General features: G+C 35.5%; 1 protein-coding gene across 1 annotated transcript in view; it reads right to left on the bottom strand.

Annotated features, from left to right (window-relative positions):
* Nucleotides 1-12,223, bottom strand: part of OA2B2 (Octopamine receptor beta-2R) — a 32,857-nt gene extending 20,634 nt beyond the window's left edge. The window contains exon 1 of the mRNA XM_012937236.3: nucleotides 12,076-12,223. The gene's annotated coding sequence lies outside the window, so the exon portion shown is untranslated. The remainder of the gene's footprint in view (nucleotides 1-12,075) is intronic.
* Between the last annotated feature and the right edge of the window lie 1,485 nt (nucleotides 12,224-13,708).

Raw genomic sequence — 13,708 nt, 5'->3', positions numbered from 1 at the left:
GAACTGGTCATTTCAATAAACGGTTAAGATGGAATTTCTATAAAAGGTTAAATTATCATTATGGGTTTGTGGAGATTATTAAATTTTTGATTGAGATCATGAATCAATCAATGTTAGACCATCATTGAGAACATGGAAGGACTGGATGGCCGTCTCATCCTACTATGGAGCTCATCAGCAGAAATGTATTAACCTTATTTTATCGAAAATAGATCTTTAAAACAATATTAATAAAAGAAAGAAATTTATAATTAGTCTAATCCTATCAACACTTTGGCGAAACTATAATTTATGGACGAATCAATCAGATTTACAATAACAGGTCTTGCATTTTGGCGCAAAATTGATTTATTCATTTGGCTTAATAGTGTTTTAGTTAGTGATGAAAACCCTAAATTCGATTCCTAACCCTAACTACAAAATATAAATATAAATTCTAATTCCTCACATTCGCTTATAACCATGATTTTGCCGTAGTAAGTACATGAACAGTCTCAAGGTCTCTTTAACGTCGTCCAAAAGTCGTCCATAAATTATAGTTTCACACATTCTTTCTTGTTATATCTTGTGGCCTTGTACCCTATCAATATATGAAGTAATCATAACATCAATTAGAGAACAGTGAATTGTCGAACAGACCAATAACGCATAAAACCCGTAAGAGCAGTCTAGATTCTTTATCCGTCCCTCTTTCTCCCTAGTCCTGCCTGTTAAGGCCAGAACACAAATCTCAGCCTCTGTGATATGAATCATTTATTTCAAACATACTGGGTTTATATACCAACCAGACAGACCACATCGTAACAATAAAATAGGATACGACATCTGTACAAGAATTAGCTAGATGTGGCTGTCAATGTGGGAGGTAGTAATTAATAGACAGGGCATGACTCAAGAACGGTAAATCCTATAATAATGGTTTATGGTTCAAAATAAGGCTTATAATAAGAGGAACATGAATATGCATAGTATAGCAACTTAACAACTATACAATAAAAGAATATATGAATAATATTAGTTCAGGAATACATCCCAACAGTTACCATTCAATATTCTCATTGGGATGTAAACTTAACCAATTAAAACGATACTTAACATGTCAAAAAAATAATTCAATCAAAAAACAAAAACAAAAAAACAGCTTTTCGTAAATATTCAATAATTAATCTAGAAAATCTTCAAAGGAAAATAATTTATATAATGATCGACCGGATTATGAAGACGTCAACATCTGAAGGGAAGCATGGCATACAGTGGACAGCTAAAATGCAGTTAGACGATCTAGACTTCGCAGATGATCTGGCTCTTCTACCGCACACTCAATAACAAATGCAAGAGAGGACGACCAATGTAGTAGCAGTCTCAGCAGCAGTAGGTCACAACATACACAAAGGAAAAAGCAAGATTCTATGATACAACAAAACATACACCAATCGAATCACACTTGACGGAGAAGATTTGGAAGATGTAAAAGCCTTTACATACTTGGGAACCATCATTGATGAACACGGTAGATCTGATGCAGAGATGAAGGCGTCGGTCGGCAAAGCAAGAGCAGCATATCTACAACTGAAGAACATCTGGAACTGTCAACCAACACCAAGGTCAGAATTTTCAAAACAAATGTGAAGACAGTTCTACTGTATGGGGTGGAAACCTGGAGAACTACGAAAGCCATCATCAAGAAGATACAAGGGTTTATTATTTGGTGTATACGAAAATACTTCGGATCCGTTGGCCAGACACAATCAACAACAACCTACTGTTGGACAGAACAAACTAAATCCCAGCGGAGGAAGAAATCAGGAAGAAGCGATGGAAGTGGATAAGAAACAAATTGAGGAAAGCACCGAAGTGCATCACAAGGCAAGCCCTCACATGGAATCCTAAAGGCCAAAGGAGGAGTGGAAAATCAAAGAACACATTACGCCGACAAATGGAGACAGATATGAGAAGAGTGAACAACAATTGGAAGGAAGGTCCAGAACAGAGTGGGTTGGAGAATGCTGGTCGGCGGCCTATGATCTATTAGGAGTAACTAGCGTAAGTAATTAATTGTTAAAGAAAACTTAAAAATAAAGAAAACTGTCAGTTTCTATGTCCAAAAAAATAACATTCAACATTTTTTTCATTTCTGACACGAGTTACTTACTGTTTCTAATCATCTCACCACCACCCCACCCCATCACTCCCCTTTGTATCCATTTTCGTTTACAATCATTAAAATTAAAGGGATTAGGAACAATTTTGTTGTATCCATGTTAAACTTAAAAAATTGTATCGTTTATTTTTTAATGATTCGTTAAAAATAAAAAATGGAACATTGTGTAATATGAATTTAGTTTTGTCCACTTTACTTTCTATGTTACAATCAATGTGAATCTCTTTTTTTTGAAAACTAAATTCATTTGAAATTGAAGAAAAATTGATCAATTAATAAAATGATCAGAAGGGGTTTTGTGGAGATCTTAGTAATTTCAATGGTTGAGATCATGAGTCCATTGAAGGTAGATCATCATGGAAAACCTGAAGGCACTGGATGGCCGTTTCGTCCTATTGTAGGATTCCTTAACAGTGGAGTTAGACATTAACACTGTTGGATGCCGACCAGCTTAGTGGCCTAGTGGTTAAGCGCTCGCGTGCGAGACTGATAGGTCCTGGGTTCGAATCCCATAGGAGGCGAGACCGTGGATGCGCACTGCTGAGGAGTCCCGTACTAGGACGAAACGGTTGTCCAGTGCTTTCTGGTTTTCCATGGCGGTCTAGCTTCAATCGACTCATGTTTTCAACCATTGAAATTTATAAAATCTCCACAAAACCCCTTCTGATAATTACTTAATAATCAATAAATATCAGTTAACATCATTTGGTTACTACCTTCTAACTTCAAATTTTTCAATCGAACACTATGAGTTTTATAGTTAATAAAGTTAGGAATGAAAACATAATTCACTAACACATACTTCATTTCATACTGTATACTGTTAATGATTGTCATTTATCATTTATTCATAAAGTCTGATATAACACATGAAGAGATATACCAATCTGATGAAGTTATCACATTCTAAATAAATGACAGTCACTTATGATAGCCATTTGGCTAAAGTGAGAAATGCGTTCCGATAAATCTCAAATCAGTAGCATGAAGGTACTACGTTTGAAATATGACCTCATAATTTGAGTGTTATTTAGCATCAAAGAAGGGTGTAAATAGCAGTATACTCTCATGAAATCCCTTGATATCTATTCGAAAATTAAAATTTTTATCATCTGAATAAGATCAATGACTGGTCAGTGATGGTTTTAAATCCTAAATTTAAAGGTTACAAGGCACAGTCTTGTTCAGTGGTCGATAGTGAGTTATAATCAAACAAACGTTCTAACTGACTGCTGATTACTGGATACAGAGTCAGTTGCTAATTTGTTCCATACACACCAAAAGAGCTGGGTATCCACTGATGACATTTACATATAATTACAATCTCAATCAGTCAGTCAGTCAGTCAGTTACAACGTAGGGTCAGGCACATACATACATCGGTCCAGGTTGACACACCTCATTAGCACAGCAAAACGACCGTTGTTGTTACCTTGACGTGGTGGTCGGGCTTGCCTATTGTGATGGAGCAACCGAGCTATACTGGCTGAAACAACCACCCCTCAAGGTCCTACCATGCCAGACAGGTCGGTTGAAGAGCGGTAAGACTAAAGGCAAGAAACCCAAGGTCTGAAGGCGAAGTCGTACTGCTAACTGTACAGAGGTGTGACAGCAGTAAAGTGTTTCCTTTAGACAACCAGCATGACAGCGATGCTGCTTTCCCACAAGGAGGGATGGGGTTAGAAAAGGTTGACCCTAAAAATACACACCTCACCTTATCCCACCGACTTCTGTCTCCGGCGGTAAGGTCTCAACAAGTACAGGGCTAACACGAAAATTACTCACAAAAAGTCGTGTGACCGACTTAAAGTAGTTGCCCCTTAGGCAATGCGGTCACACTCTCAGGTCATCAACACCACCTCTAATCCAATTTCCTTTTCAGGCACCTCCAGAAGAACCCTTTCACGGTGTGGGAAACCGGGAAGTGATAACCGCCCTCATACCTCTAACAGCACTCAAGACCACTGTATTCAGAATTACAATCTAAATGTATATTGCAAAAAATATATTATGGAGAAAAATCATACTTGTAAAACTCTCAATGATTGAATTTCAAGTAAATCCGATGTTTCGCTTGACCAAAGATGGATAGTGAATAGCAGTGGAATCTAGTTTGACGCGCGTTCCGTCCTACTTGATACTCGTCAGCTAGATGTATCTGCATCTCAGAGTCGATGATCACTCGGGGATTCGAACCCAGTACCGTTCGCTCTAAACGCGATCGCCTTATCCATTTAGCTACTGAATCTCATTTTGCCCGCAATTGCCCTGGTACGGCCTAGAGTGGGGAGTGTCCGCTCACCCTCTTGGAATGCTCTCACATGGCCACGCGTATATAGCCTCTGCTAGGGAAGTCCTACTCACTGCCTTCTCCTGGAGGGTGTGTTCATTACGAAAACGAGGGCGAAAAGCGAATTTCCGACGCTTTAACCTAACCGGTGGACATGGTGAGTCCACCTAGGGTAGTTGGAAAACCCTGATTCCAAACAAATGGTGTACATGGGCTCCAGTATCCTGAAGGAATAAATGGCGAATGAACCAATCGTTGGTCACCGGCCACCATGAGACTGCATCTCCTTACGATGCTCCACCGCCTTGTGAATCAGACCTTCAGGTCAAAGGCTCCGACTGTGGCCCCCTAAGAAAACCATCTGCTCCGGTTAGGGCACCCGAGCAGTATCACAGCCCTCACACATATCGAATGAGATTCGTGTGGCGCATATGTATTTGGTGCCTCATTGTACCAATATTTACGTGTTAAAATAAATAAATAAATAATTCGCTCAACAATCTGAAAATGTTTTACTTAGTATTGTTTATTTGTATCTTCCCATCGATGTTTAGGACTGCAATTGATCAGTCTCTTACTAGCATATGTGTATACTGAGCGGATTGCCACTATACTGCCCTAATTCACAAGCATTATGAGCAAAAATTGGTAATGGCTAGCAGTGGAAAACAAGACGTGCGTTTCGTCCTATTCGGGATGTACCAGCATCCGTGAGTTGATGTTCACTCTGGATAACACGATGGTGTTTGAGGTGAATGGTATTGGGTTCGAGTCCTAAAATGATCATTAACTCAATGATGCAGGTACATCCAGCTGACGAGTTTCAAATAGGACGAGACACAAATCCTGGATTCCGACGATAGTCACGAACCATTATCGCTTATAATCGGGTAAAAACGATTTCAAAGATTTTTCCCTATGATAAAGATAAAACTTTTGTCCAGTCAATTAAAAGCTCATAATTTCAACGATATTATTTATGAACATTTTATCGGTTTCAGTCAATCTTTATAAATGCTTCATTGTTTATAATCACAACCATTGAAAAAATAATGCACCATTTATAAAATGTATCAAATATAAATTAACATTAGAATAGATATGAGAATTGAGACAAGACATTTCATTCAAATTGATGTCATTCAATGGTGTACTTAGTCAAATAGACGTTTCACTATTCAATCATTCATGTCTATAAAATAGAAGAACAAAACAATACAAAACAAAACATGAATGTATATTCTAAAAGTGAATTTGTTTCTTCTTTTGATGAATGATCTTGGATTAGTTTATGTTCCATGGAAATGTCTTACATTATCTTGAATGGACATTTATATTCATACAAAGAACGATTGTTGAATTGATTAGAAAGTTGGGGGGGGGTTGTCGAGAGTGTCGTCAATTGTTTTTTTGATAGTTGAATTCATGAGTTGATTAAAGTTAGATCACCATAGAAAACGTGGATGCACTGTATGATCCTATTGTCCTAGTAAGGAATTCCTTGGATCGAGTCTCGTGTCCGAACTTGTAGATGCGCATTACTGTGAAGTCCTATACTAGGATGAAACGGCTATCTAGTGCTTCCAGGTTTTCAATCAAGGTCTAATATCAATCGAGTAATGATCTTACTGAAAAATATAAATTACAGTTGAATAAAACAATATTTTTATTATTGCCTAGATATTATCTTAAGTCACAAGTATCATAAGCAAAGATGAATTGTACTGTTAGTCACTATCCATCTTCGCTTATATTACATCCAGTTGATCAGTCCCAATTAGGACGAAATGCACGTCTTGGATTCTACTACTAGTCACCATCCATCTTTACTTATTAAGTTTAAACATTTCAGCTAGTTTTTATACAGATTGAGTATAGCGATCAATAAATAAACTGTAATTATTTGTTAACGATAAAACTTCTAATGAAAACGATCAACCCACTTAGTTATATGAAGACTGTTGCCATTGGTAATTAAATGATAATAAGTGTTTTCATGGTATTGTAAACAGAAGATAAGTCACGTCTGCATTACACAAATTACTGGAATCAATGTTGAAATTGTTTGAACAATAAAAACAAACAAATAACTGAATACTGGAAGATTCTAAGGTATCTAAATAGTCAAGCATTTTGAGATGTATTCAGACAAACATTATTAAACGTGATGACTTGACAAATACGAGTTAACTATATTGAATAAGAATACGAAATACATCTCTATTATAAGTAAGTAATGTAGATTTTTACTAATCAATTTCATACTACTTTCTAACTGTATTCTAATGGAAGGTGGTGAGTAGTATAGTTCTGAAAAACTAAAAATTGAATGAGTATATAATTAGATACACTGGATTATTGTCGTTTTAAAGTCACTGAACTCACGAGGTTTATTATTTCTGTCACCATGAATAAATAAATTGTGTTTTTTTAATTGACGAATTTGTTCTTCTATAAGGTCTAGAAAACTAGAGAACTAGCTATTCTAAGACAAAACGGCCATCCAGTGCATCCACGTTTTCTATGGTGATCTAACTTTAATCAACTCATGAATTCAACTATCAAAAAAACAATTGACGACACTCTCGACAACCCCCCCCCCAACTTTCTAATCAATTCAACAATCGTTCTTTGTATGAATATAAATGTCCATTCAAGATAATGTAAGACATTTCCATGGAACATAAACTAATCCAAGATCATTCATCAAAAGAAGAAATAAATTCACTTTTAGAATATACATTCATGTTTTGTTTTGTATTGTTTTGTTCTTCTATTTTATAGACATGAATGATTGAATAGTGAAACGTCTATTTGACTAAGTACACCATTGAATGACATCAATTTGAATGAAATGTCTTGTCTCAATTCTCATATCTATTCTAATGTTAATTTATATTTGATACATTTTATAAATGGTGCATTATTTTTTCAATGGTTGTGACTATAAACAATGAAGCATGATGATATAATGACATTTTAAATAATGATAGTTTATAGTTAGTGATAATCATTTTTCAAATATGAATTGTTTCATGGTTTGATTGATAATGTTTGTGATGTTTGTAGCCATAGATACATATACTACTCAATGTTAGTTATCAAATGAAAGGAAAAAAGTTAAACAATGAGTGAATGTTTATCAATTTTATTAAATTTGATTTTAGTTCATCTTACGTGATTACGCCTCTTATTCCTCGTAGAGGAGCATACGCCGCCCACCACCACTCTCCATACAACCCTGTCCTGGGCAATCCTTTCCAGCTCTTTCCAGTTGTGTTCTTTGGAATTCCACTTTTAAACACCCTTTCAGGATTCCAAGTTAGCACTTATCTCGTGACGCAGTTTGGTGATTTCTGTAATGTATGACCTATTCATTTCCATCGTCTTTTCCTAATTACCCCTTCAGTTAGAAGTTGGTTTGTTCTCTCCCAGAGAAGGCTGTTGCTATTGATATCCGGCCAATGTATGTTGAGCATATTGTGTAGCCAAGTATTTATAAATACTTATACATTTTTGATGATGGTTGTAGTAGTTGTCCATGTTTCAGCTCCATACAGTAGAATTGTCTTGACATTCGTGTTGAAGATTGTGACTTTGATATTGGTTGATAGACAGTTGTTTTGAATTCGATATATTGTTCAACTGTAGGTACGTTGTCCTTGCTTTGATGATTTTAATGGTTTTTAGTGGTTGAATACAAACGATTCAGCATGAAATAACAATGACATGTTCATCATACTTTTCGGTTATTGATAATCGTTCATTAATTGTGGATTGTTTCATTGTTTGATTGATAAAGATAGTGAATTGAATGCTTGTATTTGATCCATAGATATATAAAGATACTACTCAATGTTAGTTATCAAATGCAAAGAAAAAGTTATTCAATAAATGAATCTTCATCATTTTTAGTAAATTACCAGCTACGTGAAGGATTCTACATCATCCAGAGTTTTGCTATCAAGTGTGATTGGATTGGTGTTCTCCGCTTTGAATTTGAGGACCTTGGGTCTTGCTGTTTTAGAGACTGCTGCTACACTTGCCGTCTTTATCTGCATTTGTTCGTGTGTATGGCATAGGATGGCTAGATCATCTGCGAAGTCCAAATCTTCTAATTGGTTGTGAACTCTCTATGGACTAATACTATCAGTATATTTTGATCATATAATTGTTAAGCAACTCAACTATGCATATTCATATTCCTCTTATTGTGAGATTTATTCTGACCTATGGAATATTATGATACGATTTACCGTTCTTGAGTTATGACCGGTCTATTAATTGCAGTCTCCTACATTCACTGTCACTTTTGGCTAGATATTGTACAAATGTTGTTTCATATTTTATGTGATTTGATGTAGTTTGTGTAGTTGGTATATCAACTTAGTATGAAAACATTGAAAGATTGTTGTATATTGAGTCGAAATTAAACATGAAACGACATGATATCGACTGAATCATCTAAAGTTTAAGCTTACGCTACAAGACTCACGGGTCTAGTTTGAAACTCAGTAGGAATGTGAATAAGAATTAAATAGAAGTCCTGTTGTCCTAAGAAGAAGCAGCTGTTCGGTGATTCCAGAATTTTATTTTAATTACGCGATCTCAATAACTGCTGCTTTGATTTCGACTATAATTCAGAATGATATTCGGTAAATAACATTAGTTAAAACTTAAAATATCTTATTAAACCTTATATCAACAGGGTTTCCTGTTGACTACCTCCAACCACCATCTTATCTCAACATAGTGCACACAATTTTAAGTCGCCTAGACTAGTTGCCACATTGCAACCTAGTCGATAGCATTCGATCTGCACTAAGAAGGATCTGACACACATGATATTGATCACCACCCAGTGATCAATCAATTGTGATTACCATCCATTTTTGATTATGAGGTTATTTTGACCGTTTTTACTTAATATATTATTGAATGTGTGCTATATGTATGTTAGATAATATAATGTTTGAATTATTTTTTCTGGCTAGCATCAGAATCTTTAGTACGAACATCAAAACAGTTCTACTGTATGGAGCTGAAACTTCGAGAACTGCTACAACCATCATCAAGAAGGTACAAGTATTTATAAATAGTTGTCTACACAACATACTCAACATCCATTGGCCGGATACCAACAGCAACAGCCTTCTCTGGGAGAGAACAAACCAACTTCCAACTGAAGAGGTAGTCAGGAAAAGACGATGGAAATGGATAGGATATACATTACAGAAATCACCAAACTGCATCACGAGATAAGTGCTAACTTGGAATCCTGATGGGACGTGGAAAAGTGGAAGGCCAAAGAACATATTACGTCGAGAAATAGAATCAGATATGAAAAGGATGAATAACAACTGGAAGGAGCTGGAAAGGATTGCCCAGAACAAGATTGGATGTGAGACTGCTGGTTGGCGGCCTATGCTCCTCCACGAGGAATAACAGATGTAAGTAATTAAGATAACATAATGTATAACATTTATATACCAAATAACTTATACAACATACTTTTCACAGTTTGAAAATGTTAACATATAAAATCCTCAGTTTTGTTTCATTTCAGGTCAACCTCTATTTATCATCAAACATTTGCATATTTGAATATTTAACAATGTTAATTTATAGAATATTGTTTGTAATCAGTATTATTCATTGTGACATGGAATAGGTTTCTTTATAACTTATCCGTCATATAGATTTACTTTCATTTTACTGTTATATCATTATTTATTGTTGGGGTGATCCAGAAAATTTCTCGCATAAGACAAGCAAGGATCAGGAAACACTAAGAAGCATTTCATCCAATCAGCGTTCACTTGAAGTGTTAGCCAGAAACATCAAGGAATTGAAACGTCACATGTAGAGGTTCTGATTGGCTGATTCTATACTGCTACTATGTTCAGTAGCACTCCAGAATCTTCGAGTAACCCAAGAACATTTAAAATACTATAAAAACCCTAAAATTCTCTGTATTAAAATGAACCTTTGGAGTAAAGTGCTTCTCGCATACTTTGCTCCTTCTCTCTCGTGTTCAGGTCACTGTATAGTTCTAGCTTGGGGGTTACGAGAATAGCTTAGAAAACGAATAAAGCGTTCAATTTGCAAGACTTATCATTTATGCAAATGACTATCAATCAAAATAATAATTTATACAAGTTATTAATTAGAAACACCTTAGGATTTTTATATGTACAAACAACTTGAAATAGTTTCTGAGGTCATGAATATCAGTAATCAGGAGGTTTTTAATGGCCTTATACCGGACTCCAATTAGATCGTATGAATGATTGCTCTTGAGATATACATATTGTCAATCCTCATATATAATTATCAACTTAATTCGCTATAGTGAATAATGGAATTAAGTAAATCGAATACGAGAATGGGTTTCTGAATACATATATTTTGTACACTCATTGATCTGGATAGGAAATGAGAGGGATAAAGTGAATAGAAGAGAGCAAAGAGAAGTGCCGTAAGATGGAGGAGACATGTGAGCTAACTTGATTCAATCATGAGTTAATCAATATTTATAGTCATACAAAAATAAACTACAGATATGTGATGAATGAGATAAGTGCACACACATAAGCTAATATAAAAACAGTTCAGGTTGATAAGTTAATAATTAACAAGGTCAAAATGTAGCTTGAGAAGAATGGATAAACTGCCTTATAAGGAAGCTGGAATAAGCTATGTGGAATGGACACAGGAATAGCCAGGTTCCTTCTATCTTTATGTATAAGAATGATCAGGCTCAAATATGTGCGGAAATCCGCTTGTATTTATCATATTTATCATAACCATATTAGTAAATATTTTCTGGAAACTAACTTCGTAAATAATCCATTGGATGAAGATGTAATTTTCATAGTTGAGATCATCAGTCACTTGAAGCTAGACCACCATGGAAAACCTGGGAGCACGAGACCGATAGGTACGGGGTTCGAATGTCACGGGAAGGGCGGGATCATGGATGCGCACTGATGATAAGTCCGAAAATAGGACGAAACGGTTGCCCAGTGCTTCCAAATTCTTTATAGTGGACCAGCTTCAATTGACTAATGATCTGAACTATTAAAATTACTATAATATCCACAAAACCGCTACTGAAAATATAATTATTTGGACAAATAATATTGGGAATTTATGGACATCTCAACAGTTGAACAGTTAGTAAATAGGTAATGAAAACAATTTGTCAGATGCTTTAATGCATTCGTGATTCACAGCTGATTTCAACGGTGAGACTATAATTTATGGACGACCTTTGAGCGACGTTAAATTGACCTTGAGAGTATCCACCTAATAACTAGGATCAAATGAGGGTTATAAACCAATGTGAGGACTTCGAATTGTGATTGACGGTTGACGGTTAAGGATACGATTTATATTTAAGGTTTTCATCACGAACCGACATCAGTTATAATTCCAAAACTCTATTTATCCAAAATGAATGAGTAAATTTCACGCCAAATTCTGAAACTTGTTCTCTTATACCTGATTGATTCGTTCATTACCAGTGAATATAGAATAAAATATAACAAACAAATGATAATATGTAAGTAAAAGAAAATAATAAAGAAAAACTCAACTCGTAAACTATTCAACAAATACTTACTGAATCTATTTAGATTATATCACATTATGTAATAATGAATATACATCCTTTCATAAATTTGCACAGATTACATAGATATATGTACAATGTCTAATAATATGATGCTATTTAATTGAGATTAGTTACTAGGATAGATATTTAATGAGTCGTACCATCAAAAGGCTTGTCACATATATACATACATATCAATATATATTTAAACTATTTCAATCAGCTGTAGCGGAATAATTAAATATTAATTTACCGGACATTCTGATTGGTTATTAAAATTAACCAATCATATTATTGCTAAAAAATACATAAAAAATACGGTCGGTGTTATATGATATATATTTTAATGATTAAGATCATGAGTCGATTGAAGCTAGACCACCATGGAAAACCTGGAAGCACTGGACGACATCTTCAACTGACTCATGATCTTAATCATTGAAATTACTATAATATCCACAAAACCCATCTGATATTAATCAACATATGGTCACTAGTGACTGGCTTCACGAGGTATATGCTGGAGTTCTAGTGAGAAGTAGTGACCAGTGGAGTTCAACCAGGTCTGTTGTGAGATAGTAACTCACTGAAGACAATGGTGGATGTGTCACCCGACTTCGTGGATTAGCTGAAGTTAGACATTAACACCGTTGGATGCCGGCTCAGTGGTCTAGTGGTTAAGTGCTCGCGGGCGAAGCCGGTATGTCCTGGGTTCGAATCCCGCAGGGGGCGGAGTCGTGGGTGCACATTGCTTAGGGTCCCAAAATAGGGCGAAGCGGTCACCCACTGCTTTCAGGTTTTCCATGGTGGTCTAGCTTCAAGTGACTCATGATCTTTATCATTGAAATTACTATAATATCCACAAAACCCATCTGGTATTAATATACATTTACTAAACACATAAATATATAAGATACCATTATAAATAATTCATATTTCCTACTTATATATTTTTATATTTATCAATTATCCTGGAAGTTTTGATTGATGACTCTAATGCTGTGAAGAATTCCAGTTTTAAGGCGTTGCTTGTATTGTAGTTTAAGTCATTTCGGAGTAGGTGTTTTTCTATGTTTGTTAGTGGTTGTTTCGACAGAATGAACAAGCAGTTGTTTGTGTTTTCATTCATAAATGGTTTTGAGATCTTGATTAGTTTGTTCTTTAGAGTGTTGCTTCACTGTTCTTTATGTCGTTTGCATGATATCTCGATGACTGTTATCAAGATTCTCAGATGTTCTGATGTGAGTGTCCTTAGTAGCTTCATCTTTTGATCCTCTGTGATGTGTTGGTATTTGTGGATCCTATAATGTTCATCCGTTGTCATTAGATGTACTGTTTTTCTTCCACTTTACTCATCTATTCTCCATCCCAGTTGGCAATTGATTGGAGGTCTGTATCTTACACTTGTTGGTAGAACATGCTGACGAAGACAGAAAATACAGTTCTTCTCGAATGAAAGCCTGCCTTTTGGTGAAATTCATCCATTTTCAAACAACGAGAAGCGTACTATGCTCATATGATTTTGAGATAGTGGAGAAGATTTGTAGCTCAGGTGGATGATATTCATGGAGTTTTGTTCTCTGAGTTGGATGGTTTGGTTATGGGGCTTTCATCGTTCTTCAATTGTTTTTAACTTCAGTTT

This window comes from Schistosoma haematobium, chromosome 3 (assembly GCF_000699445.3).
Source record: "Schistosoma haematobium chromosome 3, whole genome shotgun sequence".
Lineage (NCBI taxonomy): Eukaryota > Metazoa > Platyhelminthes > Trematoda > Strigeidida > Schistosomatidae > Schistosoma > Schistosoma haematobium.
Note: the sequence above shows the minus strand (reverse complement) of the source record. Positions and strands in the feature narration are given on the sequence as shown.